General features: G+C 41.3%; 1 protein-coding gene across 5 annotated transcripts in view; it reads right to left on the bottom strand.

Annotated features, from left to right (window-relative positions):
• Positions 1-12,889, bottom strand: part of TULP4 (TUB like protein 4) — a 96,089-nt gene that overhangs the window by 38,125 nt on the left and 45,075 nt on the right. The window lies entirely within an intron of this gene.

Genomic DNA, 12,889 nt, shown 5'->3' with positions numbered 1-12,889 from the left:
GAATATACACTTATATAATATAAGTGGTGAACCGGCTTATACACGTCAATAGTTTTCCCAGTTTTCTTGTGCTAAAATTAGGTGCTTCGGCTTATATTCAGGTCGGCGTATACTTGAGTATATACGGTATCTTAATAAACAGAAATACTTGAACCATTTAAAAGCCTATAGAATTGTTGCCACTTTCAATATGGAAGTCGAAGTTTAGAGCTGGAAGCCCAAATTTACAATTTTGATGTAATTCTTTTGCAACAAAGAGTCTTGTGGGACTACCCTTAGGCCTGGTTCGGAGGCTGGGGCAAAGCACTGCAGCTAGAATGTTGACAGGAAGAGATACTGCTTAGAGATTATTGTGATTAGGTGGCAGATACATTGACAAATACTGCTGCTGCCACTGCTACTAGCTAACAAATTGATTACGGCTTAAATTTTCATGGACCAGAATCTGATCCAGCTTCACAATCCATAGTTTAAAAGTTGCTTTTAAAAAAAACACAGAAAAGCAAGAACCCTGACCCCTTTGTTTTCAACCAGCCTTGGGTTTATACACACATAGCGCTAAACCTTGGTTCTTTGAAATTGAAAGTAAATACTAACCACGTCCTTCTGCTGGCCAGACAAAACAAGGAAGGGGGGCATCAAGCCCAAGGCTTCATTCAGCTCATTATAGTGAACCTTGTGTTAAACTATGGCTCAGCATTACATGCAAGCCAGCCGCACATCATTCCATTCCTGTGCACTTTTAATTCAGCCCATCAGTTATTCCATAACAAATATTCTACAGAGCCTCATAAACCACCACGGAATATTTGGAAAGTGGTCTTCACTCAGTCCTCTGCATTGCATATTTTGTTTTTGTACTCAGATGTTGAATGATCCCACAAGAGGCACTAATGGCCACCAACCTGGATGGCTTTAAAAGAGAATTAAGACAAATTAATGGAGGATGAGATTATCAGTGGCTACCAGCCACAATGACTATACTCTGGCTCCACAGTTGGAGGCAATATGTTTCCATAGGTATCATCCAAAAACATTTTGAGTCAAATCACACTTGCTTATAAGCTCTCTTCCTCTCATTCACACACTACATATACCTTAAATATATTACTAATATCATCAGAAGATTTATGAATTTAAAATCACTTATGTATGTAGGCTACTATAAAAAATATTTAATAGTAGAAAAACCTTTTTATTTACAAAAACACTCCTTATAATCAGAAATAATCAATTTCTATCACCCTTATTTCCAATTCTTGCTTAATATATCGCATGACTAAGTTCAATTTATTTAAAGACTCACTGGAGGTAGAGCATAACACTGATGTTAATTTTATCAGTCCTAACTGCTCCCATCATTTCCAAATTAATTCCTGTTTGATTGATGCTTGTTCTTTCTTCCAAGTCTTAGCATATAATATTCTTGCTAGGGTGAGTACATTCAACACCTGGGTTTGAAATTTCTCAAGAGCTACCACACATTGCGATTAATTTAAAAGGCATAATGAGAGGAAAGTAATTAGACTAACCTGGAAGATTTCTTTGATCATATTTATAGCCACTGACCAGAAGCTTTTCGCCTTCTGGCATTTCCACCAGACATGGAGAAAATCTGCCTACACTTCTTGAGCCAGCATTTACCTTCTCTGGTCTTTTCAGCCATCTTTAACATTACAGCACATACCTTGGGGTCAATCAAGTTTCCTGTCACATCCCTCCACCCCACATGTTCTCCTCCTGCACGTGAAGAACATGGGGAAGTGCATTATACTGAGCCAGAACATTGGTCCATCTAGCTTAGTACTGTTTGCATTGATTGGCAGTGGCCTTCCAGGGTTTCAGACAGGAGGGTTTCCCAGCCCAACCTGAAGATTCCAAGGATTGTATCTGAGAGCAGCGGCATGCCAAGCATGTGCTCTACCACTGAGTAGAGCCTTTCCCAGTAGCTAGGATGGAAAGGATCATTTCCTTCACAATTAGAAGGCTTTGCTAATGTGCAAAATAAACCACACAGCATACAATAACCAGCAATGGGGTCTCAACATTTTGTAGTAATTTGCCTTTATTAATGTTATGATAAGGGGGAAAGATTAGAATCTGTCAAGTGATTTTAAATATGATAATGGTCTTAAAAGAAATACAGTGGTACCTCGGGTTAAGTACTTAATTTGTTCCGGAGGTCTGTTCTTAACCTGAAACTGTTCTTAACCTGAAGCACCACTTTAGCTAATGGGGGCCTCCTGCTGCTGCCATGCCACCAGAGCACAATTCCTGTTCTCATCCTGAAGCAAAGTTCTTAACCTGAAGCACTATTTCTGGGTTAGCGGAATCTGTAACCTGAAGCGTATGTAACCTGAAGCGTATGTAACCCGAGGTACCACTGCAATGAGCTTTTGTGTGCATGTATCTGAAGAAGTGTGCATGCACACAAAAGCTCATACTAATAACAAACTTAGTTGGTCTCTAAGGTGCTACTGGAAGGATTTTTTTTATTTTGTTTTGACCACGGCAGACCAACACGGCTACCTACCTGTAACTAGGTCTTAAAAGAAAAACTAAACAACTGGTTTGTCCTTTGAAAGGAAAATAAAGATCACACACACACAAATAAAAATGCATCCTATCATTAAAGCAATGGCTTAACTGTATTAGTCAGAAATCTAGTCGAGCCAAGCTATTTTTTTTCTTTTGTACTATACTATTTTCAAAAATAAAATATACACAAGCTTTCATCACAACCATTTGTGACACTCTCAAACTCTTCACAATGCTGGTTCTGGAGGAAAGTTGCTCCTCTTTGTAGGCAGAGAGAGTTACATCACAATCTTTCCACATGTGCTGGACTTGTTCTATAAAAGTCAGAGGCCTGTGGGCTTTTTCATGTCAGCATGTAGATCAGCAAAAAGACTAGCTGTTCTCTCCACCAGGATTGCATCTGTGAGTTTCCCTTAGTTGTGCTCATGCCCCACAGCAGCTTCTGGAGACAGCTTCTCTACAAACCCAGATTATGATGGACCATTAAATGGTGCAAGCTAATGAAAGAGTCACTAACTCTGTCTCTACCCACTCCCCAAAAATCAGAATCTTAACCTCAGCACTTGATAAGCATGGTCAGTTTTTCTACACCAATGTGATAAAGCTATATGTATATAGAATAGAATCATAGAAGGAACCACGAGGCTCTAATCCAACCCTCTGAATTACCAACTCAGCTTTTCATCTTCCCTATTCATGGAGAGAGAAAGAGGTGGGTGGGACTTTCTTCTATCCTGCACCCAACTGCTCAGCCTACCTCTCTCCAGAGCAAGTGCCTGAATGGATTGCACCAGAAATTCTGGCCCCATAATTCCTTTTGTCTCTACTGCAGACTGGGATGCGTAAGTTCATAGCTATGTAAGTGCAAATGTCAGCATAGTTCCTATGTCACTTGAATGAACTGCAGAGAGCAAAATCAGCAAACCCAAGTCCTGCCCCAAACATCATGCAGATGTAACATGAAATGACCTACAAATGTGCATCCAGAGCCTTTGAAGAATGCGTTTTCTGCCCTAGAGGTTCTCAAGGTGGCAACAAGAGTTATGTTAGACTATTTCTACTTACCTACCATTCCCAAAATAGCCCTGATCACAGGGTTATCTTTTCCCACCCCCACAGATTTTTTTTTTTTTTTTAAGAAAGGGCAATGCCTGGGGTAAGCTGGCATTTATTTTGAAGGCCAAAAGTGTTATATGGAAACAGAGTGTTATATGGAAACAGAAAGTTCCTGGCAGAAGATGTAGACCAGAGAAAATGAAAGGGCTGGGGAAACTGCCACTGGTTTCACTGGCTCTGACCCACCTTTAACTCTATGCAATTAGACAACTAATGGTGCACTGGCCACGTCTTGCCAATTCAGCGTGGGCTGGATGAGCAACATGAAAATGAGCATTGAGATGCACGTTTTCATCTGCATCAGCTATGCAAGTGGAAGGCTGCTTCTCTCCCCTGCTGGATAGATGAAATCTATGGTGCTTACAATCATGTCTTCCTTAAAGTCATGACCCAAATAGCATCCTTTCCCTTTGAAAACCCTGGAAGGATCATCAAATGCCATTTTTCAGCTGGCACTGGTTTTCTGCCAGTCTGCTGATCAGATTTGTATATTCATGGGGCCAGCACAGTCGGTACAGTGCGCATCATCCATAATGTTGGTTCCCTACATTAAATTGCATAAAATTATAGCCTTTGTGCCTATGCTTTTTCCCCAGGTATCCAACTGTTTTCATGCTCTGGATTCTCTGAGTTGAACTGATTTCTGACATGTTCTGTGAACAAGCTGGCTGCGTATGGATGCTATTTGACATAGTTATATTAAAGGATACTGTTTTGCTTTTAATCTGATTAATGTGCCTTGACAGTTGCCCCATGCAATGCAGCAGCATTTTTTAAAAAGAGCACAATCATGATTCTTGATGCTGTGAAGCCTCCTGCTGCAACAGCAAATGAAATGAGCTCAGGTGCTCTGTCAACAGAGGAAACCAAATGCCAATGTTTTTTAGTAAAAAGTCACGCAAGTTGTTAGCAATTTTCCTACCACTTCTCACAGAAAACAAGGCAGGCATTTTGTTTTGTTTTTTTAAGAGCACATTGCCACACCATGTACAAACCTATGCGGCAGCTATGTCATTATTTGTAAACAACTGACACCCCAAGTTTATTTTAAAGGCAGAATAACCCTGAATGAAACTAGATGTCTGAGGGAAATGGCAATTCTTATCGCAGGGATCCGTAGGTCAACTGTCCCCTTCAGAGGGGATACCAGTGGAGAAGCCTAGTTCAGCTACTGGTGAATCTACAGGTGGCAAGCAGAGCTGTTGCATAACTGAATCAGAGGAAAAGTAAATTTCTCTTACTCAATTTGGGCACCATCTTAGACCATGAAGATAACCCAGCCTTCAACAACCTGAAAGCTCCCATCACAGCCATGCTGGGTAGTTGTAGTGCAAAACATTTGGAGGCCATATTGTTAGGCACTTTTCTTCCAACCACAGCAAAATGCATCTAGACACCCTCTCTTATTATTTATTAAGATGATGAGCAGGGGTCAACATCCTAAGGCCCACAAGTGGCCCACGGGGGTGTTTAACTGGCCCACGAGCTGCCCCCGAACCAAGCCGCCCGCTCGGCAAGTCCCTGCACACTGTGCTAAACCAGCGCAGCACAATGCAGGGACTCACTTCTGCGGCGCTGGAAATCACGTCTGCACAGATGCCGAAAATTGCAGGCCACAGAGGGATCTCCGCTGGAGTGAACTGGCCCAGGCAAGGAAAACCTTGCTGACCCCTGATGATGAGACTAGAGGGGAGAAACAGAGGAAGCATTACACACGTTTCCACTGTTTTTCTTCTGCCTTTCTTCCACTGCTGTAAGATAACTTGGGAGAGAGCCAGGTTCCCAGACAGATCTTCTGTCAAATATCAAGTCTGGCTCAAGAAGAAACACAGGAGTCAACACTGGTTGTGTAGCAATGGTGGGAGTGTTGAACTAGGACAAGGAAGGCACAGGTTCAATTCCTCACTTAGCTATGGAACCTCAACAGGTAAAGCAGAGGAACCGAGCTTCTGATTTAAGCGTGGATTCATCAGCCAAGAAGAACTATATTTCTCCTGGTGTGGATGCTATTGCAGTTGGCTTACTCATTTAAATATTTGCATATGCATGCACCATAGCACTGTGGAGGGGTCCCCTTCTCTTCTGTACTTTGCACAAGTAACCTAACCAAAATAATGTCTGTACTGGCTCACTGGATCCGCCGCCCCTTGGCAACGTCATGAACCTTTAAGATTGTATCTAGTGCTGCCAGTCCACTTGTGCAGTCAAATTTTCCCCATATCTCCACTCCCCATGCTTTTCAGGCCCCATAAAATCTGCTCCAGAAGGCAGAGAGACACTCTGGAACATACTTTGAGGGTGCATGGGGGAGAGGAGAGAAAGGGGAAACCCTATTGCATCTCACATTAAGCACAGCCAAGTCGGTTTTTATTTTAACTGTTCAAAGTCTCTGCAACCCCATTTCCAAGCAGAGCTCTTAATTCCTGTGATCATTTTTTTAAATTGTAAGCAGAAAGACAGCTACGTCCCCAACATGATATTCTGCCTTCCTGCAATGGATAGGTAGAAGCGTCATGCTATCTATTATAGAAAGGCAGAATATCATGATACTTATGATGGATCTAAGAGAGCTTGAACATAGTGCTAAGAGAAAATTGGTGTTTTAAATCATCCAGAGATATCTGAACAGTATTGAACCTGTAATGTATTATCTTGGGTTCCCACATCTAGAAGCACCACTTTAAGTTAATTTTTCATTTACAGTTTTTTGAAAGGACATCATCAATAATTCTTAAACCACGGGATGTATACTTCAGTGATTCTGTGAGGCACTTATTTTATATCATAACAAGACTAACTCAAGTGTCAGATTATATTATATTACTATGTTAAGCATATAAACATTAGTTTACCTACCAACATCTAAACATTTTAATTTTGAATACTGTGGTTACAGATCAACATTAGCTACACAGTTTTAAAAAATGCATCTTGCTTGACTCCTTGAATACAAGAAATTGACATATCATTAAAGAAATCCACAGAATCAAATGCCTAGTTTTCACTGAATGTAAGGGTGCCTGGGCACTATATTCTAGACCGGGGTGGAGAACCACATGCCAAATGTGGCCCTTCAGGAGAGTTGACCCTCAGGTGACATCCCACACTTGCTCTGCTTCACACCCAAACGTCTTTGCCTGGCTGGAATGTGTCCCTGAACTCTGATAATTCCTCTTTATTGGAATTGGAGTAAAGAGAAGAGGGTGTGCAGCACCAGACCACTGTAGAATAGCAATTTTTATATTTGTTGCTATATCTACTTCGGCATTTGGCCCCATCCACCAATGGCATGTGGCCCTTGGAAGTTGTCCACAAAGGAATGTGGCCCTCAGGATGAAAAAGGTTTTCTAGCCCCACTTTAGATTGCAGTTTAGGGTGCATATAATTCCTCCAGATGAAAAAGTCCCTTTTGAGGAACCGGTGGCCCTTCATATTTTGTTGGACTCCAGCTCCCATGAACCCACTCAGCACTGCCAATGGTCATGAGGTGATGGCAGTTGTGGTCCAACAACATCTGAGGGGCTCCAGATCCTCCATCTTTGCTCTACAGAAAAATGTGGATTTGAGGGACAAGAGCCTTCTCCCTCACATGCTACCTTTCTATGTGGAAGGAATTTTGTTCAGGGGACAGGGGAAGCTAGAGCAGCTTTCAGTCCTATACGCTCTAAGCTGCATCCTGAAGTGCTATACCCAAGACCCAGATTTACCACATCAAGAATGCTTGTCTTTTCCCTTCAGGTTCAGAGGACTCTTCCTCACCTCCAGCATCTGACAAAGAGGAATCTGATTCCTGGCCCCTAACAGTTTCCATCTTAGGCAACAAAACGCCTTGGGCTGGCCCTGCTGAATACTCAGTAAATAATGTAATATTAACACTGTAGGAAAGGGAGGTGTGGGTTGGCTGCCAGCAGCAGTGTCGAACTGCTCTGTTGCTGCTTCTGACATGAACAAAATGTGGTTTATCAACCTTGCTCTACTTAGTTATGGCTAACTCCAGAGAGGAATGTATATTCTTGAGACCATTCAAGTTATTTTTGGCTTCCATTGTCAAACAGCTTTTCCTTTCAGCGCAGCACAATTTACTTAGGCTTATTCAAGACCTGGATATGCTGATGCGGCAAAATAAAATAAAAAAGAATAAAGGCAGCGATTATTTTTATACAAACATGTCTCAATAGGTGATGACCGCTCAAGTGTGAAGAAACATCAGTGCTGGGTCAATTTTCAGGAGGGCAGTCTGCAAATGCACAATGGCTGGCCTTGTGTGCAAAAACCACAAGCAGCGGTGAAAGCAGATACCTGATCATTTTAAATAAATCAAGGTAATGCAAAAAACCAAAAAGGACATTCAACCATAGCAGAAATTATAAGAGCAGCAATATGGCTTGCTGAGTATTCCTGGTGGTGGTTGTTTTAAAGCTGTCACTCAACTGCCAAGTGGGGGAATGCAATTCTTTCATTTAAAAAATGACATTAATGAGCTGTGTGTGCAATTCTCATGTTTTTACCACTTTTCCAATTAAACTATTTTCTGTGCTGGTGAACGGCTTGTGAAATTGTCTCTCCTCTGAAATAAGTAACGTGCACAACTGCAATGTGCTTTTGGCATTTTACAAAAAGTGTGAAGCATTTTCTGGTCATTGCCCAGTCCTTTGTAGATTTCTCTAGTTATTGCAGATGTTGTTATATTATTTCTTTAATGTTAATATTACTGAACTTGTTTCATTTTTCCTGTGAGCTGCCTTGGGATTTTTAATGAAGGGTGGTATAATGGTGTTTTAATTAAATAAATATCTAATACTTAATGAGGGGCTGGTGGAACATCCATTTCTTCGGTCACCGATACTTGTATCCTTCCGTCTCCTCCTCTGCCTGCCACTTCAACAGAATTAAGGGGAAGTGGCAGCAAATGTTTAATACCCCTCTGAAGAACTCCTATACTCTGATGTAGTTCTATAAAGCCTCCTAGAACTTCTGGAAATCTCAAAAGAATGGCGAGTAAGCATATCCATAAACTATGAGCAAGCATATCCTGTCCTTTGTCTTTGAATAAGCATCCAGGAGATATAGCTGGTTTTCACAATGGTTCAAGAGGACTGAACTGGTTAAGACCTTTAGTAATGTAAGCTCAGAGTCCTTAGGGAGGTGGAACTAGCCTCACAGTAATTTTCTGATTGGCCAAAAAGGCCCCTGACATCACAGATGGAGCAAATTTCATGGTAGGGTCAAACAACAATTCATCTTGGGAAGGAAGCTGGCTTCTATTGGTCTCCATATGTGAGACTTTACTCTCTACTTTTGACTTCAGGGAAATGTCCAAAGATGCTGACTCTCCGAAGCTCTCTTCTACAAGGAACTCTGCATATCTTCTGAATCCCAAGAGCCTGCTAAAGCAGATAGCTTGGAACTAGAGCTAGACTGGCTTTATTAATATATTTGAATGCGGCCTTTCCTTTTCTTCCTTTCCACATTTTTCCTAATACAATTAATCCAATTTGGACATTTGGCTTTGTTAAATTTTAAATAGCACGCAGCTATTTACAAACTGTTCCTAGAATGCGATGGTAGCTCTGTCAATGTTGGTTGTTTATTTATTTATTTATTTATTTATTTATTTTTACACTGCGGAATAAAACTAGCCTTTTCCATGTGTCTGTGATTCTCTTCGATAATAACCTAGTTATTATATTACCAGACAGAGCATTCCACACTGCAAGAAAATGCAGAATACAATAAATATAAAGCAATTATAGTTAGGAATTAAGCTTCAGAATAAAATCTAAGTCATGTGACCCTTTAGCAACCCTTTGATCTATGAGACCAAAAATTTGAGTTGCAAAATGTACATTCAATAGCTTCCATTTGTTCTCATTCCTAAGTCTGAAGATGTGCCACAATACAGTATTATAACAAAGTTCTCACATCTGCTGGTGTAACCACAGTCTTTCATATCAAGTATTTCTAGCTTAGTATATATTTAATGACAGGCTTTATTTATACTTGGAATTTTTACGGTTTTAACTTCTTTTTTGTTACCAACACCTGACTTTTATTGACAATTTTAAGGTAGGTTTTGCATTCTATGTAAACCGCTTAGAGGTTCTGACAATTAAGCACTATTAAAAAAATGACAACAACAACAACAACGTATTCTGCATGAGCCCCACAGGAATGAATGGAGAGCTGAGGAAGAAAAAATTATTTTGGAAAGCTATGGCCACATCAACAGACATGAGAGCTGTGTTATACAATATCTGGCATTTTTAAAACCTCGGTGAAGAAAAAGATTGACGGTCCATTTCTCAAATAAAATCATTAGTCTCATAGATTTCTAAAGGAACGTCCAAGTCTCATAGCTTTCATTTCCATTCTGTAAATTAATTCCTAACTGTAATTTATTCCAGTTATTTTTGGCAGAACCTCCTAAGATGGAATGTTTTGTTTCTTTCTTCTAGCCCAACCCTGTCTAAGAGGATAATCTTGAAAGCTTGCAGCTGTAGTTGATTAAAGCAATTAAATCTTTTTTTAAAAAAAGCAAAAGGTATCCCCAATTAATTGTGCAAGCCGTTTTTTTTTAAGAAAAAATATTATTTAAATGCAAGCTCTTATGAAAGGTGCAGGTGGCAGGCACAACCTGAGAAGAGACATTTCCCGGTACAGTGGTACCTCAGGTTCAGAACTTAATTTGTTTTGGAGGTCTGTTCTTAACCTGAAACTGTTCTTAACCTGAGGTACCACTTTAGCTAATGGGGCCTCCCGCTGCTGCTGTGCCGCCACCACGCGATTTCTGTTCTCATCCTGAAGCAAAGTTCTTAACCCGAGGTACTATTTTTGTTTTAGCAGAGTCTGTAACCTGAAGCGTCTGTAACCCGAGGTACCACTGTACTTTCATTTATACAGCATACATAAGGGAATGTCTCTTCCAAAATGGCACTTACTGCATGCAACGCAAGGGTGGGCTAACCTGTTTTAGGCCCAAGGACCACAATCATTCTTGGCTAACTCTCTGGGGGCTGCATGTCAGCTGTGCATGTGGCCAACACAGAGACATATTCTCACATGCACGCACACCATGTACACAAGCACACAGTCTCCCCCACTTCAACTGACTTTTGCATCCCTCCCTATTCTTCAAGTGATTGAGCCAATGAGCAGAGAGGAGGCGATCTGCATCCCAATTGCAGTGCTGAGCTGGGCAGCTGAGGTTTAAACTGCCAGTACGGGGATGGAAACCACTCTATCCCAGCTTGACTCTAAAAACAAAGGCATTATGCCTCTTTGTTCAAAAAACTAACCAACAAACTGAAACTGACACGGGGACAAATAGAAGAGGATGCCTTCACCCTGGTATGGTTATCCTTTATCACATACACAGCCCAACAAGACAACAGCAGCAATAATAATAATAATAATAATAATAATAATAATAATAATAATAATAATAAATTTGTACCCCGCCCATCTGGCTGGGTTTCCCCAGCCACTCTGGGCAGCTTCCACAAAGACCAAAAATACACTAAGATGTAAGAACTTGCCAACAGCGTTCGAATCAATCTGGCTAACCTGATCCAAAAACACGAAAACACCCCACTCACACACAAAAACATAGTTCACCAAAGACAACCAACCACACCCCAGGCCGCCCCCAACATCTCTCACAACCAAAGGAATGCAAGTGAATAGTAAAGAGAACTCACACAAGTGACGCTGACACAAAACCCCACACATACACTAAGTAGGATAGAAGCATTGCCACCCGACCCCACCCCACTCACCATTCCCCCCTTCCCCCTTTTTCTTCCTAATGTAACACTAATGTTTCACAACAAAATGAAACTGATTTGTAGAAAACACATCTTGAAAAAAAGAGACAGTGCATATACTTTTGTAAACTAAGAAATTTTTAATAAAAATAGATTTTAAAAAACCGACTGTTTCATTCATATGCAAACTTATGCCATGTTATTGATTGATCTATTAAAATAACTCAGGCTAATGAAGAATGCTTGCTTCAGCTATGCGACAGCCCTATTAAAAAAAACTCATGTAGCCTAATATGAGGTTAATGAGATGACTATCATGCTTGTGTGCAGCTGCCTTTATTCCAGGCATACCTTCCCCATAGACAGGACACTAGGTAAGGCAGAACCTCAAGCTGATCACCTACCCGATCTTAAATGCATCAACAAATTCAAAATGCCAGCTGAAATGAAAAGAATTGCTTGAGGGGTTCTTCTTGTTGCCGCTGCTTGCTTAAAAAACAACAAAACTAATATTGAATGCTAGTACCGTTTCTATTCTCCATCTCTAAAATTAGGTAAACCACCATATGGTTGCTTCTTTGCAAAGCTATAATTTCCCCACCCCCCTCAAATGTTGACTGAGATTCTGGCAGTTCTTCTTTAAACATTAGGCCTAAAATATAAACAAACAACTCCAGCAATCATTCATTCGAAAGATCCTTTTTTATTATTTTTTCTCAAAACACAGCTCTCCATAATGAAAAGGAATAAACATGAACCAAGATTGCTGTAGTGCAACCTATAATCCTCTTGATGGAGGAATGGGGGGGTGTCGGGGGGGAGCGTCGCTGCCCCTGAAGAAGCAATGCTTGATTTCTGACAGCTTTTTTGGAATTGGGCTGGCGCATAAGCAGCCATCGAGGGAGATCGCTGTGCTTCCTTGCCACCCCCACAACTCCAAACAATATACAAGGGAACAAATGTGCGGCACAGCTACTCAACTAGGAAGTCTACAGGGATGTTCTTCGCACATGGTGAAAGGGAAGAGACAGAATCTTTTACATCTAGACAACGGATCATTTGTAGAACGATTCTATCACATTTCTTAATAAAAACAATGGCTGGCATTCACTCTTGGGGGAGTGGGTAAGCACTCTGGGACACAGCCCCTGACACTGGGATGCCCGGCCTCCATTGAAAGGGATTGGGGTGTGTGTGTGTGTGTGTGTGTGTGTGTGCGCGCGTGTGTGTGTGTGTGTGTTATAGAGCATACAGAGATGCATTGTGTGCTCCCAAGAGTATCTGCAACTTGCCCTCCCAGTGGGAATTTTCCTAGTTTTAAGTACCAGTACATGAAAATGACGGACGCGGTGGCGCTGTGGGTAAAACCTCAGTGCCTAGGGCTTGCCGATCGCATGGTCGGCGGTTCGAATCCCCGCAGCGGGGTGAGCTCCTGTCGTTCGGTCCCAGCTCCTGCCTACCTAGCAGTTCGA

Source organism: Podarcis liolepis (assembly GCF_965112155.1).
Source record: "Podarcis liolepis genome assembly, chromosome: 3".
Classification (NCBI taxonomy): Eukaryota; Metazoa; Chordata; class Lepidosauria; order Squamata; family Lacertidae; genus Podarcis; species Podarcis liolepis.
Note: the sequence above shows the minus strand (reverse complement) of the source record. Positions and strands in the feature narration are given on the sequence as shown.